A 21,516-nucleotide genomic window follows, 5' to 3' on the forward strand; every position below is an offset into this window, starting at 1 on the left:
CACGGAAATACAACAGATCATAAGAGAATATTATGAAAAATTATATGTCAACAAATTGAACAACCTGGAAGTAATGTATAAATTCCTACAAATATAAAACATCCCAAAACTGAATGAGAAAGAAACAGAAAATTTGGACAGATGATTACCAGCAATGAAATTGAATTGGTAATCAAAGAACTCCCAACAAACAACAAAAATTCAGGACCAAATGGCTTTACAGGTGAATTCAAATAAACATTTAAAGAGTTAATACCTATTTTTCTCAAACTTTGACAAAAAACAGAAGAGGAAAGACAACTTCCAAATTCATTATATGAGGCCAATATTACCCTGAAAAACTGAGACCTTTTCCCCTAATATCAGGAATAAGACAGAGTTCACTCTCACCACTTTTATTCAATATAATACTGGGAAGTCTTAGCCGCAATCAGATAACAAATAGAAATAAAAGGCATCCAGATTGTAAGGAAGAAGTAAAACTTTCATTATTTTTTAAAAGATTTTATTTATTTATTAATGAGAGACAGAGAGAGAGAAAGAGAGAGAGAGAGAGGCAGTGACACAGGTAGAAGGAGAAGCAGGCTCCATGCAGGGAGCCTGATGTAGGAGTTGATCCCAGGTCTCCAGGATCAGGCTCTGGGGTGAAGGTGGCACTAAACCACTAAGCCACCCGGGCTGCCCAAAACTTTCATGATTTGTAGATGACATGATACTATATATATATAAAACCTGAGAAACTCCACCAAAAAACTACTACAACTGATAAATGAATTCAGTAAGGTTGCAGTATGCAAAATCAGTATATAGAAATCCATTGAATTCCTATACACTAATAATGAAATACTACAAAGAGAAATTAAGAAAACAATCCTATTTACAATTGCACCAAAAATAATAAAATACCTAGGATTATTCCTTAACCAAGATGGTGAAAAACCCATACTCTGAAAACTATAAAACACTGATGAAAGAAACTGAAGATGACATAAACAAATAAAAAGATATTCCATGTTCACGAACTAAAAGAACAAATACTGCTAAAATGTCCATTTCTACTGAAAGCAATCTATAGATTTAATAGAATTCCTATCAAAATACCAACAGTGGGGATCACCGGGTGGCTCAGCGGTTTAGCACCTGCCTTTGGCCCAGGGCACGATCCTGGAGTCCCAGGATCGAGTCCCGCGTCGGGTTCCCAGCATGGAGCCTGCTTCTCCCTCTGCCTGTGTCTCTGCCTCTCTCTCTCTGTCTATCATGAATGAATGAATAAAATCTTTAAAAAGAAAATACCAACAGCATTTTTCACAGAGCTAGAAAAAACAATCCTAAAATTTGTTTGGAACCACAAAAGAGGCCAAATCGCCAAAATGATCTTGAACAAAAACAAAACTGAAGGTATCATAATCCCACATTTCAAGACACACTACAAAGCTGTGGTAATTAAAACAGTATGATACTGGCACAAAAACTGACACAAAGATTCATAGAACAAAAATGAGAGCCCAGAAATAAACCCACTAGTACAGGGCCAATTAACTTTCAACAAAGGAGGCAAGAATATGCAATGAGGAAAAGGCAGTCTCTTCAGCAAATAGTATTAGAAAAACTGGGACAGCTACATGCAAAAAATGAAGCTGGACCACCTTCTTATACCATAAACAAAAATAAACTCAAAATGGATTAGGGACTTAAATTTGAGACATGAAACCATAAAAATCCTAGAAGAAAGCACAAACAATAATTTCTCTGACATTGACCATAACAATAGTTTTCTAGATGTTTCCTGAGGCAAGAGATATAAAAGCAAAAATAAGCTACTGGGACTACATCAAAATAAAAAGCTTCTGCATGGCAAAGGAAAAAATCAACAAAACCAAAAGCTTACTGAATGGGAGAAGATATTTGCAAATGACATACCTGATAAAGGGTTAGAATCCAAAATATATAAAGACCTTACACAGTTGAATAGCAAAAACCAAACAAACAAAAAAACAAAAACAGTGCAATTAAAAAATGGGTAGAAGACATGAACAGATATCTCTCTAAAGAAGACATACAGAGGGCCAATCGATACATGAAAAGATGCTCAGTATCACTCATCATCAGAGAAATGCAAATCAAAACCACAATGAGATATCACCTCACACCTGTCAGAATGGCTAAAATCAAAAACACAGGAAACAACAGGCATTGTTGAGGATGTGGAGAAAAAGGAACCCTCATGCACTGTTGGGTCAGAATGGATGCAAAGCCACTGTGGAAAAAAGAATGGAGATTCCTCAAAAAGTTAAAAATAGAACAACCCTATGATCTAGCAATCACACTACTGGGTATTTACCCAAAGAATAAGAAAACACTAATCCAAAAGAACAGCTGCACCCCTATATTTAATGCAACATTATTTACAAGAGCCAAACTATGGAAGCAGCCCAAATGTCCATCAATAGACATTGTGTGTATATGTGTATATACACACAATGGAATATTATTCATCTATAAAAAAGAATGAAATCCAGCCATTTGCAACAACATGGATAGATCTAGAGAGTACAATGCTAAGTGAAATAAGTCAAAGAAAGACAAATAGACACATTTCACTCAAATGTGTAATTTAAAAAACAAAAGAAACAAAGAAAAAAAACAAAAAACAGACTCTTAACTATAGAGAACAAACCGATGGGGAGGTGGGTCGGGGATGGATGAAATAGGTGAAGAGGATTAAGAGTACGTACACTTATCACAATGAGCACTGAATAATGTAGAGAATTACTGAATCATTGTATTGTATATCTGAAATTAATATAACACTGTATGTTAACTCTACTAGAATTAAAGTTTTAAAAATTATTTTCATAAAATGACAAACTAAAAGATAAAGTAAATAGATAAAATAACTGATTAATATCTTAAAGACTCTAGTGGAAAAGGTGAACAGCATGCAAAACAGGATAGAACATTTCAGCAGAGCAATAAATACTAGAGAGAAAAAAAATTATATAGATTTTTAAAAATCCTAACAAGGGATGCCTGGGTTGCTCAGTGGTTGAGCATCTGTCTTTGGCTCAGGGCATGATCCCAGGGTCCCAGGATCGAGTCCCACTTTGGGCTTCCCTAGGGAGGCTGCTTCTCCCTCTGCCTGTGTTTCTGTCTCTCTCTCTGTGTCTCTCATGAATAAATAAATAAAATCTTAAAAAAAAAATCCTAACAACTAAAGAATGCCTTCAATAGGCTGATCAGGAGACTCAAACAAGCCAATGGGAAAAGAATAAGTGAGAAAAAAAACAGTGCACTTGGAAACAGGTCACTAGAAATTGTGCAAACTGAAACACAAAGAGAAAAACAAATGAAAAGAAGCAAAAGCTAAACAGAGCCATTAGAACTGTGGGTATAACATATGTATAGGGTAGAATAAATATTTGAAGAGATAAAAGTTAAGAATTTCCCCCCATAAAATAATGATAGATATTAAGTCACAGGTCCAAAAATCTTAGAGGATTCCCAAACAGGTAACAAAATAAAGGACAATAGAGAGAAACAAAACCCACACCACAAACATATATCTAGACCCCAAATACTCAAATACCTTAAAACTAAGAGAAAATCTTGAACATAATCAAAGAAAAAAGAAATATTACATACAGAAGAACAAAACAAATGACTGTAGGCTTTTCATATGAAACCATAAAAATCAGAAGACAGAAGAATGATACTTTCAAAATGATGTGGGGGGAGTGGAACTATTAACCCAGAATTAATGCCCAGTGAAAACATATTTCAAAAATGAAAGAGAAGACTTTTGCAAATAAATAAAACTTGAGAGAATTTGTTACTAGCAGACTTACACTACAAAAAAAAAAAAAAGTGTTAGGAGAAGCTTCACAGGTAGAAGCAAGATGATACTAGATCAAAACTTGGAATACAAACCAGAGACCCAGAAATGGTTAAAATATAGATTTTCCTAGCTTTGGGTGAGTGAAATTCTTAACATAAAAAACTCAATCTAGTAGACTCTGTTGATGCCCTACCTAGACCTGCTTTATTCTCCCAGTTGCCCCAGCAAAAATGAGGGTGAAAAGGGCTGCTATCAGCTCAAAGCTGCATTCCACTGCCTAAGAATTGCCTTTGGCAAGTAACAGGCCCTGTCCCTAAGGGGGGGCTGCATCCCATGACTAACAGATATGGGGTACCATGAAGACTTGCCGCCTTACCTCAATGGAGAGTAACTCTGTAGTACTATTCATATTATGGAGTTCCCTGAATCCACATCTCTGCCTTACATTTTCTCCTGTCCTAACATGCTTCCTTTCCTTTCTTACAGAGTTCACCTGAGAGCTCTCCTTTAAGAGTCCCTTTCTGAGTCCCTGTTTTGTTTTTGTTTTTGTTTTTTTTAATTTTTATTTATTTATGATAGTCACAGAGAGAGAGAGAGAGACAGAGACAGAGAGAGGCAGAGACATAGGCAGAGGGAGAAGCAGGCTCCATGCACCGGGAGCCCGACGTGGGATTCAATCCCGGGTCTCCAGGATCGCGCCCTGGGCCAAAGGCAGGCGCTAAACCGCTGTGCCACCCAGGGATCCCCCTGAGTCCCTGTTTTTGAGGACCCTGAAGACACTCAACATTTCACCACAAATGAGACCTCAGCTATAGGTTTCTCTAAATGCTGTTTATCAAATTAAGGAATTCCTTCTATTCTTTGTTTCCAAAGAGTTTACATCAAGAATGGATGCTACTTTTTGTAAAAATTTTTCCCCACATTTATTTATATGATCACATGATTTTTCTCCTTTATTTTGTTAATGTAGTAACTTTTGTACAGTAACTTAGAATTCTTTAAAAAATGGAACTTGATAATTTTTAAAAGAATTCCTTAATCTATTAACTTAAAACAGTTCAAACTATAAAAAACAAGATTTTCTTTTTTTTTTTCTTTTTTACAAGAGTTCTTCCATAAAGATTAAAAGGAGAAAAACTCATTGAGACTAAGCAGGAGCAGAAGGAGAAAAACCAAATACATTTAAACCTTCCAAAGCTGCTAAGGGCAAGAGGAATATTGGCACATTTCTTATTCAATGAGTTTACACCAGGTCTGCAAAAGGAATAGTCCTGCCTGCAGGCAAGGGTGGAATGAGAGGGTCTGTGGGTACCCATCAATCTTCTGGCTTCTAAAACCAGCTTTTGCTTGAAAAGCCAATAAAACTCCTTGCTTCAGCTTTGGGCAGAGCCTTTCTGAGGATCAAAACGCATGGCTCATCAATCCCACAAGATTATGGGAGTAGAAAATATAAAAGGAATCCACAAACTATCATAGAACCTTTCACAGGATAGATTTTCAATAAATACTGGCAGATTCGTAGATTTCTATCACCTACGTGTCATAGAACACCTTCCTCATCTTTACTTTGTTCCTTTAAAAGCTGGAGGTACTTGAACCCAATTGTCAATCATTGCATCACTAAATATTTATATTTATTAATGAGGAAATAAATAACCAATCAATATTCTAACTAGAAAATACAAGAGTCTTCATGTATATGGAATGAAGACACCAAAACTCCCCAAATATACAAGCTCTGGAATGATGAGATTACCTTGGCCTGTATAACTCATCCACTTCCTCTTATGATCCTTATTCCTGAGATGGCTTGAATAGCTGGTGACATAGTCTTCAGTTGTTGTAAAATATAAATGTAAATGTAAAATGTTTTCCACTGTCTGCTAAACTCTACATTCCTCCAAGGCTGTGAATGTGTCTTTTTTTTTTTTTTTTTTGTCTTTCCTGGCAAAGTACTAAGGACACAAGAGCTCTGGTCAATTATTATTGAATTAGATACAACTGGACCTTGACTTCCCTAACATTATTCTTTAACCAGGTATGCTACTGAAATAAGTACTCAGGATGGTACTGAAGACAGAAACACTCTACCAAAATAGAAATCCTAAAAAACTCTGAAATCATCACCTATCTTTAAATTTTTCTATTATCCTTCCATTTATTAATGAGGCCAAGTGCTTACTGGATGTCTTTAACCTTTATGGGCTGCTAAAAGTACTTTTGAAATAGTCAGTTATGAAATAAACACTCCTGATCATCTGATAGTTGCTGACTTGTGAATTGGTTTTTCAGGGAACTCTCCTATGGCTCATTTAACCATTTCACCAAAGAGGTTGTGCCACACTGTCAGCTCAAAACACTATTATTAGGAAAAACTGGTCTCTCTCTCCCTTTACTCCCCCAGACCCAATATGTTTCTTGCCATCCTTTATAAGCATATTTTACTGAATAATTTTATTGATGATCCAGTTAGTATTGACTTTAAAATTGCTCCATAGCCTTAAAATTGCTCCATTTGAGGTGGCAACAATCCTTGGAAAAATGGCCACTATTCCTTACATTCTTTCTACCAGGTGCTCTGACCCTAAGTATTTTGGCTTAAATGGCATTATATCGAGTTGCACCAATTAATTTTACTACCTAGATCTCAGAGATTTTCAGAATTTTGGAGCTAGAAAGAACCTCAATAATTAACCAGTCAACTCCATTGTACTTGAATTGAGCTCCAGAATAAATGCCTTAGCCTACATCTATAGACAGATTCAAGAGGAAACATCAAGTCTGGCCCCTTTCTAGTGAATACACTGTGTTACTTTAGATGTGTAAACCAAATCTGAGGAAACAAGATCTTGAGTTCATGCCCAACAACATGAAAATGTTCCCAATTCTTTAGAAACAATGTGATAAATTAAGCAAGTAAGACTCCACTCCAGGTTCCCACCAAAATTAAGTAGCAGAGCTGTTCTGAACTGGGGAATTTCCTGCTATATCCCAAGAAAGGAGAGGGTCATTTTGACAGATCTTTTTCACATTCCTAATCTACATACCCTGTTATTTCCACATTTATTAGGGTTCACTGTAATAGGTCTCAAACACCTTATCAAGCAATACTTTGAATCTTTCTGGGCTATTTTTCCTGCCCATTCCAGTCTTGTACCTTCTCCTCTAAAGATGGCTGCACAAAGATGGGGGAGAGTAGAGACCAGTTACCTCTAGAGTCTAAGAAGAGAAACTGCTAAAACTGCCCTCCTTCCAGTAAGAAATTGTTTTTTTCTGACCTCTGTGTGAACAGAACTTGAAAACTCGAACTTTGAATTGTGATTTGATACCTGAAATTCCTTTCATTCCACAGTTAAAGATAAGGCATTCAGGGTAAACATAGCAGAACTAAGCATTCTCTGGACTCACTAATGCACAAAAAGGGATAATTGACCAACATGGGTCAATTCCTAGAGCTAATTTTGGAAAGAGAAGAGGAAAAGGAGAGGTCAAGGGGACTGAAGTGAGAATGAACACAGGAAAAAAGAAAGGATGGAGGCATCAAAGAGAAAGTCTGCGCACTTCACCATTTGCCCTGAACACTGCTATGTTTAATTGCTTCCAGATCTGCTCTTCACTTTTTTAAAAAATCCGCTTTGATGGTAAAGGCAACTAATTATTGGTTTTCAAGGGATAAAGATATCTTTAGGTGGCATCTTTCTAGATGAAGATGTATGAGCAATAGATTCTTATAAATAGGCATACTAGAAAAATATGTAATACACTTTGTATACCTAACTGTATTACCTAATCAGGATAATATATTAGCATGGTTCTTTTAACTAAGTAGCTCATAGTGGAAAAGGTAGATATATAGAAAACAGAAAAATCAGCTCCCCATGTCCCCACTAGAGTGTTGTCTATATTAAAAGTCACTAAAAAATGAAAGATAAACACTCATGTTAAAAAATTTTTCATACTGGTATGACTGCTTCTATAAATGAAATACTGGAAGCAGTGATGATGTTGAGTCTCTTTTTATTTTCTAGGGGAAAAAAGGCAGAGAAAGAAAAGGAAAAAACAGTAAATAGTACTCCCATTTATACACTGCCTGGGTCAATATGTAATGTTTACGACTGCTTAATAATTGCCCCTATTGTTTACCATCTGGATGGTGGCTAGCGATCTTACCATTCTGCCCACCAATGAGCATGGGTTTGTATGGAATGCAGTAAGTGACAGTAGGGTCTATGTGCCAGGTGTAACCTAGCTGAAGAAGACATTCAGGAGGAAGTGCACAGGGAGGTCTGCTGACATTCTCAATGGTGAGGTATGTCTCTGTACTTGGCAAATAGTATTACTTCAAAACTGCTACGCTGAGTTGTGGCAGAACCAGAGCTAGGCTGGGCTCAACCAAACTCCTCCATTTGAGGAGACAAAAGGAAAACTCTCAAGATCCAGAGAAAGGTCTCATTTCTGTCCTCTTCAAACTGCTTTAAAAAAAAAAAAAAAAAAAAAAAAAAGAGCATTCCCTTGGTTGTTCCTTGCACTGACCCAGGATGTGCTGGGAAGTACTCACCTTTTATGTTTGTTTCATGTTGCAGATTTGCAGGGATGTGAATAAACCATTCCTCCTCCTCTTTTCCTGATCCACTTTCTAAGCTCCTACCTCTTGGCCTTCACAATGTGAGACAAGCAAACAGACCAAGACTTTTAGTCATGAGCTACGGAAAGGATTTCCATGGAAAGATACCACGAATCCAACTGCTATGGTCCTAACCTTGTCTCATCTTGCCTCTCACAAGGACCAGGATGGTTTGATATACAAAAACAAGGGCTGTGTAATTTATTCTCACATGGCCTTGTTCTGATCTGGGTCATAAGTGTTCTTCTTGATTACCCTAACTTTCATGGGTTTCCACATTTTCTAATAAATCAAGTTCAGAAACCTGACACCTGAGGAGGCTCTCCTGGAGGCTAGTACTAATACTTCCCTACTTTCCCTTCCACTCCAACTTACACTGCTTTATTGTGTTGCTCCAGCCTTTCTTCTGCCCACCTAGATATCTCCCTCTACCCACTCCCTCTCCATTTAAATCCTGTCCCTCTGCTGCAAACCCTTTTGGATCTCCCTATGATACACTCATATACCTTGTCCTTTTCCTTCAAAACACTTATCCTTAAGGCCATAAAATACTTATACGTGTAGTCATCAGTAGGGTGACTTTTTTCCTCACTAGACAATGAGTTCCCTGAAGATAGGGACAGCATGTACTATGTTCTTTGACATACATGTAGCAGCAAATCAATAGTGGGTGTTTAGACTGTTAAGTTAATAACTATATTAATGAAGGTAAACACTAGTTGAAATTTCCACTTCCCTCATGAGCAGGACCTTTATCCTCTCCATCTGGGTATACTCTTGTTAGTCCTCATCTGAAATAACAGGTGAACTTTGTGTCTCGTGCTGGCACTATCATTTTCCATGTTTTGTCAGCATTATATGGATCTTAGTCTTATCTCCTCTGTTATTCTAAGGCTCCTTGACAGCAGGGACTCTCATTCATTCCTTACATCATTTATAACTTCAATCACCTAAGTTACCTAGATGGGACTCAAAAACTATTGTCTGAATGATGGATATATCTTTTATGTATTCACTTATGTCTATAGTCTGATATTCTTCCTACAAAAGAGTAAAAGAAAAAAAATAACTAGTCAACAAATCTTTTCAGCATTTTAGAGTTTCAGCCATGTAGCATATGCTCCTCCCAAGGGCATTCCATTATGTTCTGAGAAGTCTTGAGTTTAAAGATATGAAGGCAGGGCATTAAGGAGTTCTAAGTCTTTGGCCAGAGACAACAGAGGAGGTTAAGAGGCTGACCCAGTGGGAAAATGCAGAGTGCAGGAGTTAAGTACTTGAGAGAGATGGTTTAGGTGGAAAAAACCTTAAACTCCAAGAAAATCAAGGGAGTGAGGGCTTTGAGCTTAAGCCTTTATTGTACATAAACTTGAGCTAAAGTCTTTATTCTATATGTACTTCATCACTTTGGGAAAATAATTTTTCTCCCTGGATCCATTTCCACATGAGTGAAATGACAAATGATACTTATCTTTCAGATTGTTTTTTTTAAGACTTTATTTATTTATTCATAGACACAGAGAAAGAGAGAGGCAGAGACACAGGCAGAGGGAGAAGCAGGCTCCATGCAGGGAGCCAGATGTGGGACTCGATCCCGGGTCTCCAGGATCACACCCCAGGCTGCAGGCGGCGCCAAACTGCTGCACCACCCGGGCTGCCATCTTTCAGATTGTTTACAGGATTTATATGATAATAAGTGAGAAATTGCTCTATCAGCTCAAAAGAGTTATGTAAGTAGTATAACCTAAATGGTGCTTAGGACCAAGAACAGTAGTGAGGCCTCAGAGGGCCTAGGAGCCCACAAGCAGAAGCTAATGTTTCACTGGGAGTGTAAAAGTACCATCACCCTAAAGCCCCTACAGTAACTAGTGATTAAAAAGTTAAATAGGGAGGAGATAGTCAGAATTTGAGGAAGGAATGTGGGAAGATGGGGCAGAAAGAGCAACTAAATAGAGTATGAATTGAGGCATGAAGCATATAGTGTTGAAGGTCAGACCTAAAGGGTCTTGGGGAGAGGTAAGAGGGGGATACCCAAGGAAAGGGGAGAGCTGGGCACTGAAGAAGCTGAAGTGAGAGGACAGGAAGCTTAGTATTTGTCCTGTGAGATAGAAGATACATACAATGAGGAGAAACTGAAGAGAGGGAATCCAAGATACAACAGATGCAGCACTTAGAAAAGGCTGAGTATCAAAGGGCTCCCACAGAAACTGGGCATATACATCTTAAACTTATTGATATGTCGATTATATCTCAATAAATCTTCAGAAAAAAATTAAATTCTTGCAACTACCTACTTATCAGATCCAATCAGCATAATGTCATCAATGTGGTATGCCAGTGTGATGTTTTTTGGAATAAGACAAAAAAGATCAATTCATAGAGTTGGAAAGGAAAATGGTAGGGGCTAGAAGGAAGGGAAAAATAGGGAGTTACTATTTAATGGATACAGAGTTTTTGGTTTTGGCAAGATGAAAAAGACTCTGAAGATGGATGGTGGTGAGAGCAGTGTAACAATGTGATTGTGCTTAATGCCACTGGACTGTATACTTAAAAATGGTTACAATGGGAAGTTTTATGTTAGGTATATTTTACCACAGGTTTTTAAGTAAGTGAGTAAATAAATAAAGAAAATGAAATTTAAGGAGAGTCGATTGTACTCTCTACTAAGATACAAGAACAGGAGCCTTAAAGGTGTCCCTGAAGAACTGAAAGGAAAAGAAACCACAGAAACCAAAGCTAGAGAAAATGTCCAACCCAGGCTATCTTCTTTCTAGACATGCAATACATTACATTTTCCAGATTTCTTTGTAGTTGGGTGTGGCCAGGTGACCAAGTTTTAGCCAAACAAACATGAACAGAATGCTATAGGCCACTTCCATGATCAGGTACATAAAAATGTTCCATTTATGTTCCTCCATGCTATTTTCCCATCTGAATGTTGGGTGCTCATGCCCAGGGTACTTTGGAAGCCACACATTAAAGATAATGAAGCCACAAGGTATAAGGAGGTCAGGCTCCTGCAACACTGGTTGGAGGATAGGACTCTAGCAATCAGGACATCTATTTTAACTATTAAGACATCTATTTTAGACTTAGCATCAGCAAGAAAAAAAACAGAGTATTATATTCAAGCCAACGTACAATTGGGGGTGAATTTATTACAAGAGCTATCATTTTCTTAATTAACACAGCATGGATGAAGCTGAGAAGGTGACCGAGGAACCCACTGGCTGCATTTTTTAATAGTGAAGTGAGAATTTTAAGAGGAGGAAGTGGAAACATCTGGGAGAAAGAAAATAATGGCAGATGGTATCTATGGATAGTCTTTGAAGCCACAGTCCAGGGGAAAAAAATAAGTCCAATTGTGGCTTTTAATGAAGCATGTGTTATTGCCTATCATGACCTAGTCAGTCCATATCCATCCCTGTTTATTGGCTCTCCTCTACTCTATGACCTTAGCTATGGTACTTAACCTGTCCACTAACCTGACCAGATTTCCATAAAGGTTTTTTTAGAACTCCAAGTTCCTTCTCTTGCTTTCTCTCTCTCTTTATTCTCCAAATAATTTTTAATTGTTTAATGTGGGAAAATGTTTTATGGGAATTGCATTCCTTTCTGAGCCACTGCCTGGGTCATTTAAAAATAAACAATAGACAAAAGGAAACATTAACTTGGGGGGGCTTTATAATAACAACCTTTAGGGCTGATCCAGCATTAGCTAGGAAGATAAGAGGGGTTAGAAAATTTGTGGCTATCTAGGCTACATAAAAATAATATTCAGCTTTCCCTTCTCCTACTCCCCAACAGGTATGCTCCAAATGGAGATGATGCCTAATTAATTCTGTAGTCCTGTCAGTTCCTGTTATTGTTAAAATTTCTCAGGTGCTCAGATAAGTCATAGGCCAGTGAACTAATATAGTTACTAAAGGTTAAAGTTTGCAGAAACTATGAAGCCATTCAAGCAAAGACAAGGTGTAAACAGGATTTACTATAATGACCATTATTATTTTTATTATTTTAAACAGATAAGTCTATCCAGGACGTGTAAACTTAGCTTTTGAGTCTTGGTCATAAACCTTTAGGCACTTTTCTAGCCCCTGTAATAGCACCAATGAGAGATTAAACTAGAAAGCAAATCTACAAATGAGTAGCTATCTTATAATTAGTAAGCACTCTGCTTCATATAAAATTCCATGACAGTCTTTAATAGCCATATTTTATACTCACCTAGAGCCTTTCATCTGAAAAGCTCAAAGCACTTCTTTCTAATACCAGTGCCAAGTCTCTCAAAATGTTTTTAAGTTAGGGAGCTAGAATTTCTACGTACAAAGTATTTCAGCAATTGCTGAGATCTGAGCTCTCTGTCTCCATCCCATGTAGTTGTGGGTGACACTCCTTGCCCAGAGCCCAACCCCACTCCCAACCCAACTAAGAGGAGAGGGATCCTATCAGGGCAGGAAATACTAGTTTCAGCTACATTAGAGGCAATGGGAGGAAAAGAAAAGCTCAGCCTTTGGAATTATACCTGACTACACACGATAGCTTTAAATCATTAAAGAATATCAGAAGTTAAATCATTTTAACTTCTCTGCACGTCAATTTGCCCATCTATAACCAAGAATGCAAGATTCTACAGTTCTTGGCACATGGCAGGCACTCAATAAATGCCTGCTTGGGAATATAAGACCATATCATCCTTCATATCCCTAATTTCATTGGATCTTAATTTTTCCCCCATTGGATCTTTAAAACTAAGCAATGTTTTATCTAGTTAATACTTGGTTGAAAGTATGCATGGGAATACTGCCCATGTAAGCACTGAATAAAAGTTAGCAGAATAGTCTTGTTATGGAAGAAGTGTATATCTAATGCCCATAAAAACAAATCCAATATTATCTCATATAAATGCTAATCCCTGGGTACTAAAGATTTATACTAGTGTAGTTGTAACCCTATTTTGTACACTGGACTGATTTTCCAAGTGCCTTACATCCTCTATCTATAAAAAAGGTGAATAATGTTCTGGATTTTAAAATACCAAATGGTAATGATAAGTTATTAGTTACAGAGATTTGGTAAAAAAAAAAAAAAAAAAAAAAAAACTTATGTTGTATAAACTTAACTATGCTTATTAATATGCTTTCCAGATTTCTTTTTTTTTTTAATTTTTTTTTTTTTTTTTTATGATAGTCACACAGAGAGAGAGAGAGAGAGGCAGAGACACATGCAGAGGGAGAAGCAGGCTCCATGCACCGGGAGCCTGATGTGGGATTCGATCCCAGGTCTCCAGGATCGCGCCCTGGGCCAAAGGCAGGCGCCAAACCGCTGCGCCACCCAGGGATCCCTGCTTTCCAGATTTCTTTGGGTTATTTTTAGAAGGCAAATACTTAGTACTTTTAGCTATCTTAAGGCAAAATTGTATAACTTCCATTATAAATATCACATTTTCATTAGATTCTTCACAACTTACCAAAAGTGCAGCCAAACCATTTATCAATCAAGAACTATAAAGTCGGGACGCCTGGGTGGCTCAGCAGTTGAGTCTGCCTTCGGCTCAGGGCATGATCCCATGGTCCCTGGATTGAGTCCCACATTGGGCTCCCTGCATGGAGCCTGCTTCTCCCTCTGCCTATGTCTCTGCCTGCCTCTCTCTCTATGTCTTTCATGAATAAATAAACAAAATCTTTAAAAAAAGAAAAAAAATAACTATAAAGTCAAAAGGAGTCCCTATTCCCTGGATTTGAAAGTATTAAAAAAAAATCCTGGGGGCGCTTGGGTGGCTCCATGGTTGAGCATCTGCCTTTGGATCAGGTCATGGGATCGAGTTCCAATTCAGGCTCCCTGCTTCTCCCTCTGCCTATGTCTCTGCCTCTCTCTCCATGTCTCTCACGAATAAGTAAATAAAGTCTTTAAAAACAAATTCTAGAGGGTATAATGCTAAGTGAAATAAGTCAGTCAGAAAAAAGACAAATACCATACAATTGCACTCATATGTGGAATTTAAGAAAGAAAACAAACAAGGGGGGAAAAGATTTAAAAAACAAATTCTTAATACAAACAATAAACTAGTGGTTGCTAAAAGGGAGATGGGTGGGGAGATGGATAAAATAGATGAATGGGATTGAAAGTACGTTTATGAGTACTGAGTAATGTACCAAGTTGCTGAATCACTGTATTGTACATCTGAAACTAATATAACACTGTATGTTAATTATACTTTAAATTAAAAAAAATAAATTATTAATTTGTTAAGCCATGATATTAACATTACTACTCAGAACTTGTCTAGCAACCTCAATCAATTCAAAACGTGGTACTGATCAAATAAGGACAAAAGTTGGGAGGAGCTTCTGAGTAGGCAAAGTAGATATTAAGAACATTTGTATGTAATAGTCATGAATTTCATTCATAATAGATATTTCAAAATATCGGTGAAGGCTAAGTTACCCTTACTTTGTCCCCAATTCTAACAAATTTTCATTTGATTTCTCCCATTGTCAGGAGATAAAAAACAGCAAATCAGAAGTGTGTAGACAGTAGAAGGAAGAAGACTTCTTACAGCTGTCAGCCAATAATCCAACAAGAATGGTAACTATATTCTGGCACTTTAGTGAGTTTTAAGAGACAGAAAAGTAGAAGTTATTATCCTTGCCCTCCATAGGTTATACTTTGGTTGTGGGTAGAAAAGAGCACCACACAGGAAACAAATAAATTATGTAGCACTGACCATAGCTTTAAAAATGTCAGAGAAGAGAGAAATCAGCATGGGAGAAAATAAAAAAGATTTCTCTGAGGCCAAATCTCTCTCTTTTTTAAATTTTTTTAAAGAACACACAAAAAATATTAGAAAATTTAGAACAAGCCCTGTGTCTGAAAGACAAAAAACAAAATGTCTGAAAGGTCTCCCCTGCTCCCCTCTACCAGCTCTGCCAACCTATAGGATCACTGACACCTTCCCAGCAGCAATGACCCTTCTTCAAGGAGTTTCACAGAGATCATAATCTGTAATCAGGATTCTGAACAAGAACTTCATAAACTGCTCTATTCATGACCCAGGTTCAGAAAGAGGGCCAAGTCTGTCTGCCAGCATCAGTGGACAACAATGATGATAAAGACCATGGGCCAAAGATTCTGAAGGAGGACAAATGTGCACACACCACACTTGCTGTTTGACTCCTTGGAGATAGACAGATGCTGGCTTGGATTTGAAGGGCATCAAGAAAACCCCCAATTAAATCTCTTTCCTACTTACAAGAAAAGCAATACAGGGGATCCCTGGGTGGCGCAGCGGTTTGGCGCCTGCCTTTGGCCCAGGGCGCGATCCTGGAGACCCGGGATCGAATCCCACGTCGGGCTCCCGGTGCATGGAGCCCGCTTCTCCCTCTGCCTATGTCTCTGCCTCTCTCTCTCTCTCTGTATGACTATCCTAAATAAAAAAAATAAAAAATAAATTAAAAAAAAGAAAAGCGGGATCCCTGGGTGGCGCAGCGGTTTGGTGCCTGCCTTTGGCCCAGGGCGCGATCCTGGAGACCCGGGATCGAATCCCACATCAGGCTCCCGGTGCATGGAGCCTGCTTCTCCCTCCGCCTGTGTCTCTGCCTCTCTCTCTCTCTCTGTGACTATCATAAATAAATTTAAAAAAAAATTAAAAAAAAAAAATTTAAAAAAAAAAAAAAAAAAAAAAAAAAAAAGAAAAGCAATACAGTATGGTAAAGAGAAGATAATGGTTATTTCACCCCCAAGTAACATACAGGCAATAAAAACAATAAAGTTCCTACAAGCCTGAGATAACGAGTGACATAAATTCCAGGTAAGTGGCCATTTGCAAATCTGTCCTAGATCAAAGACAGCAGAGAATAGTCTTCAAAAAAATGAAAAAATATTTTCTCATATTCTTTGATGCCATTTACAATGTAACAAAACAGACATGACATATTTTTCCATTGGGTTTGCATTATCAACATTTTCTCTATCAATTTTTAAAGTCTAGACTCTAGACAATCAACAAAGCATTAGATCAAGCCCCAATCTGCAACATTTGTGAATGTCTATGGTTTAAGTACTTCCCCCAAGGCCAATTTCAAGCTTCCAACATAACATCATTGAAAACAGAGTTGGGAAAGGATGAGAAACAGCCCACCACTATATAGTGTTTCTATCACAAAGATACAACAGATAGAAGAAATCTCAAGAGCACAGAAATCTTCAAAATGCAGTAAAATAATTAGGAAGTGATGAGTTTTTTGGATGTATTATCTTTAAGTTTAATATAATTTTTAGTCATGAGTTTATCTAATTTAACTTTTAATAATGGCTACATATAATGGCACTTACAAAATTCCTAAAAATTGAACAATCAGCTCTCAAGAACAGTATGAGGCAGATCCAACACAGCATAGGTTCCAATCATTCCTGAGACCTACCTATATTCCCATCCTGATTCCAGGAACTGACAAATGCCCTTGTTTGTACAATCTATATAGATCAAGTTGTTTTCTGGCCACCTGCAACCAAAAGAATCTTGGCTTATTAAAGAGATCCCTGACAGCTAAAGCAATGAGGATGACTTCATCTAAGAGGCAGGGCTGAAGCTAACACCTCTGAAGGCCAATCTTCCAGGCTGCTTAGCTTTTTCTTTCTGTCTTTTTTTTTTTTTTTTTTAACTGGACTTCCCACCTTGTTAAATGGAATGTCCAACTATGAAAAACCTGGTCATGCCACGCAATGGTCCCTTTAAATGTCTTCTCCAGATGAAGAATGTTTAATCAGCTGAGCAGAGCCTGCAGGCCCCACAGGAGTTGGGAGGATGTTAACAGCTCACAACCACTCCTGCATTCCCAGAGGCCACAGCATCACTTTGTGAAACTGCACAGGGTGGAGTCCTGGCTTTTCCCTGGGGAGGAAGTGGCTACTGAAATGCCAGATGTGCCATTCCCACGGCAGCTGGTGGAGGGCCCATCTCTCCCAGGGTGAGAAGCAGCTTCTGCAGAGACCAAGCCCCGGAAGTCTAAGAAATTTCCACACACTTTCCGGGAGAACCCAAGCTGCATGGGGTCTGAGGCAACACAGGATGATAAATACATCATTATTCAGGACTGATGCTCCCACCCACCTCCTTTGTTTCCGTCCACCAGTGTTTGGAAAACCTGTTTAAAGAGTTATTCCAAGTGTTTTCAAACCTCTAATCTGTCTTCAAAATTATCCTTGAAGAGGAAATAAAGGTTGCTTGCTAGCAGTGAATGGGGTGAAAATGGCTAGGAAAAGTCTTTTCAGCACACCTAGATGAAAGCCACAAATTAGGGTTGAGGAGACCTTGGACAGAAACCAGCTGTCTACCAGTCTTCTGCGCTCTGCTTGTCCTGCATTTTTAGTAAGAGGGGCAACTCAAGTCCACTCCTCTGTGTGAAAGCTGGAGGTGGAATGATGAGGGCAAAAGGGAAATGGGGGGGCAGGGGTAGAGATGCTACAAATGATTAGAAAGGGGAAAAGGGGTAGACATGGGAAAACAGGAGGGAAATCAAGTGTGTGGTTCATCTGAAATCTTGTTTAATGTACATTTTCTCAAGGGGGTTGAGCTGAACCCTTCAGCCATGCATCCAGAGTTGATTAAAAAACCTGAAATTTCCTGTAATTGGACCTCATTAATAAATTCCTCAGGGTTCCAGGAGGCTCTGAAGAGGTAAAACAAGGGTCTGGAGAGATGAGAGCAACAGGAGGTTGTAAGATCCCAGACATGGAGTTAATTCCATTTAATCAGCCTGGAAAAAGTCTGCATTCACAACAATCCCCAGGACATGCTGAGCCCTCCTGCCCTCTTCAGCAAGGCGGGATTTTCTCTCACTCATTGCGCCCTTACTTTTTAACCCCTATGTCCAAAATGGATAACAAACTGCCCCACAAGTTCTGCAAGTCAACTCTTAGGAAGTGATGACTCTCTTCTCACAAGGAACCTCACTGCTGCTATGGCGGGTGTGATTCCAGTAGCTGAAGCACAGACGCTGCCACCTTCCAACCCCCTCTGTTCATTCCCATCCACGAGGTCCACAGCTGCTTTGCCAGAACCCATCTCCTCCCCTCTTGCCTTTCTTCCCACCTCTATCCTCAGTTGTTAGCTTGATCCCAAATTTGCACATAATCCCAAACCTTTATTGAGACATTAGCATTGGCTTGTTACCATACATTGGCTTCTTGAATGATTAATAAAGTGGCAAATGTACTTGGTGTGAAATGTACCTTCTCTGTTGCCTCTACTGGAGTGAGTCTGAGCTACAAAAAGCTCAAGGATCAGAAGTCTAGGGAAAAAAACAAGAAGCAAAGGGTAATGTCCAATTAGTAAGTCAACTTCCAAATGGGAAAGGACAGAATCAAATGCAGATTTTTGCCAGGATTCCAAAGGGCCCCTTCTTATAGTTCTCTATATCTTGCAATTTCTCCTTCCCTCTCTGGGAATTTCAGTGAGAAGTGTCATTTGGTAAGACCAGAATGGAAGAGGCATAGTAATATCACCCACCATCCCCAAGAACCCGAACGTCACTGGTCCTCATAGCAAGACTCATCCCAAGGCAAGGGCAGAGTATCTTCTGTAGGATGTGATTGTTTTCATTGTCCAGACTAAAGTTAAGGTGCAGAGAAAAGGGATAGAGATGGAGAAGAGAGAAAAGGTCAACTTACCAGAGACAATGGATCCAGAAGAGGTGGTTAAGGCAGATTGGCAGTTACCTTCCTTTGCATCCACCCACAGACATCTTCATTCCCCAAATTTGATCTTGGGAACGTAAGAACAAGTTGCTCCTTTCACTTCTAACTTAAACTCTATTTTCCTGTTCCCTTACCAGGCTGCCTTTGGAAATGTTCTTCCTCTCAACTCTTCTCCATCCCTTACTCTAACATCTCTTCACCCCCACTCCAATGTAGAAAAAAAGAAGCTTCTTTGCACTACTCTTCCTTACAATTATAGAGAAATCTCAGGTGACCCAGTGTCTCCATCATATTGAATGGTAACTAAGCTGTATCTCTCCCTTTTTTTGAAAGCCATCTTTGTGTTCTTCCTCACAGCATGGAGCATTATACTCTGGCCATCATAAAGGAAAAGACTGATGAATGAGTCTACAAAAAAATAAAAATTAAAAAATAAACTTCTATAAGGCAAATATGGTGCAAATCATAAATGAAATCCAAAGACAATAGGAATCCCTGGGTGGCTCTGTGGTTCAGCACCTAACTTTGGCCCAGGGCGTGATCCTGGAGTCCCGGGATCAAGTCCCACGTCAGGCTCCCAGCATGGAGCCTGCTTCTTTCTCCTCCTGTGTCTCTGCCTCTCTCTCTCTCTACATCTATCAGAAATCAATAAATCAATAAATCAATAAATCAATCAATCTAGAAAGAAAGAAAGAAAAGAAAGAAAGAAAGAAAGAAAGAAAGAAAGAAAGAAAGAAAGAAAGAAAGAAATCCAAAGACAAAAACTGGAGAAAATTTCTTGAAATATATCTGACAAAGGTGTGGTTTCTTAATAAACAAAAAAAATCCTTACAAATCACTGGGACAAAAGAGCAAAGGAAATTAACTATCTACTCATTAAGAAAAAAAGAGATATACAATAGGTGTGCAACATCACTCAACATTAAAAAGATAAAAATCAAAACAAGCCGCTGTTTTTCCCTATCAGATTGGAAAACAGTAAAGGTGCGGTAATTCCCCAATGTTGATGAGGATGGGGAGAAACAGATAGTCACATACTATTGGTGGGAGTCTCCATAAGAATAGCTCTGCAAAAGTAAATTTGGCAGCATCTAGCAAAGTTAAAAAATGTACATACACTCTGACCCAGAAATTCCACTATGAGAAATGTATTCTACAGATATAAAAATACCCAAAAATACTTGTACAAAGATCAAAGAAACTTCATTTGAAATTTTTAAAAATTATCCATATATAGGCCATTATTATATATATTAAGATTTTATTTATTTATTCATGAGAGAGGCAGAGACATAGACAGAGAAAGAAGCAGTCTCCTCACAGGGAGTGCCATGCAGGACTCAATCCCCCGACCCGGAATCACACTGAACTACCCTGAGCCAAAGGGCAGATAGATGCTCAATTGCTGAGCCGCCCAGGCATCCCTATATTGTTTTCTTTTAATTCTAGGAAAGAAAATGGTAAAGGCAGGTATCTTAATCCATTCAAACTACTATAATAAAATACAGCAGACTGAGTGCTTATAAACAAAAGAAATTTATTGCTCACAGTTCTGGATGCTGGAAAATCCAAGATGAAGACAGCAGCATGGTCGCCTCCCAGTGAGAGTCCCTTTCCTGGTTTCCAGGACAGCAACTTCTCACTACATCCTCACACGGTAAAAGGATCTCTCTGCAACCTCTTTTACAAGGTACTGATCCTATTCATGAGGCCTCTGCCCTCATGATCTAATCAGTTCCCAAAGGCCACCTTCTAATACTATCATCTGGAGGTTATGACGTTGACATATGAATTTTGGGATGACACAAATATTCAGACCACAGCATTAGGACTAGAGGTAAGAAGAGAGGCTTTTATTTTTTATCCAAAATTTATCTGTCTTAATTTTTTACCAGGTGTATTTTTTTTTTACAAAAACATTCATTTTTAAATCAAAAACCAAACACACACACACACACACACACACACACACACACAAAAACCCTCCAGCTGTACCTGTTGGTTGCTAACTCCTTTCTGGTGCCCAAGAACTCCCCAAGACAAACACGTGATTCACCTAACCAGTCCCAACTAAGCAACGCTTCAAATTGAGCAAAACCTTTGATGGAAACACCCTGCATCAGAATAGTTGACAAATGACCCCCCCCCCCAAAAAATTAATTTCTTGATGGTTTCTTTCCAAGTGACTGGTTCAGAAACAGTAGAAAGAGGCTAGGTTATAGGCAATCAATTGGGATTTTGGAGTAAGCAACCACCAGCTTCACCCTGCTCCCTCGTGGTGGGGGCTGGCCAGGGTGGAACTGGGAACAGATCAGCAGGGAGATGAGTATCTCAGGGGCACCTACTGCTCTGACATCAAGTG

General features: G+C 38.5%; 1 protein-coding gene across 29 annotated transcripts in view; it reads right to left on the reverse strand.

Moving 5' to 3' along the window:
* The window catches only part of ANKRD55 (ankyrin repeat domain 55), a 519,390-nt gene that overhangs the window by 443,984 nt on the left and 53,890 nt on the right, over positions 1-21,516 (reverse strand). For 26 of the 29 annotated variants that reach the window (XM_041765900.1, XM_041765882.1, XM_041765878.1 and 23 more), the window contains exon 1: positions 5,592-5,751. The exons of the other annotated variants lie outside the window; for them this stretch is intronic. The gene's annotated coding sequence lies outside the window, so the exon portion shown is untranslated. Of the gene's footprint in view, positions 1-5,591; positions 5,752-21,516 lie in introns of those variants that run through there. 29 annotated transcript variants of the gene reach the window in all.

This window comes from Vulpes lagopus, chromosome 8 (assembly GCF_018345385.1).
Source record: "Vulpes lagopus strain Blue_001 chromosome 8, ASM1834538v1, whole genome shotgun sequence".
In the NCBI taxonomy this organism is placed as follows: Eukaryota; Metazoa; Chordata; class Mammalia; order Carnivora; family Canidae; genus Vulpes; species Vulpes lagopus.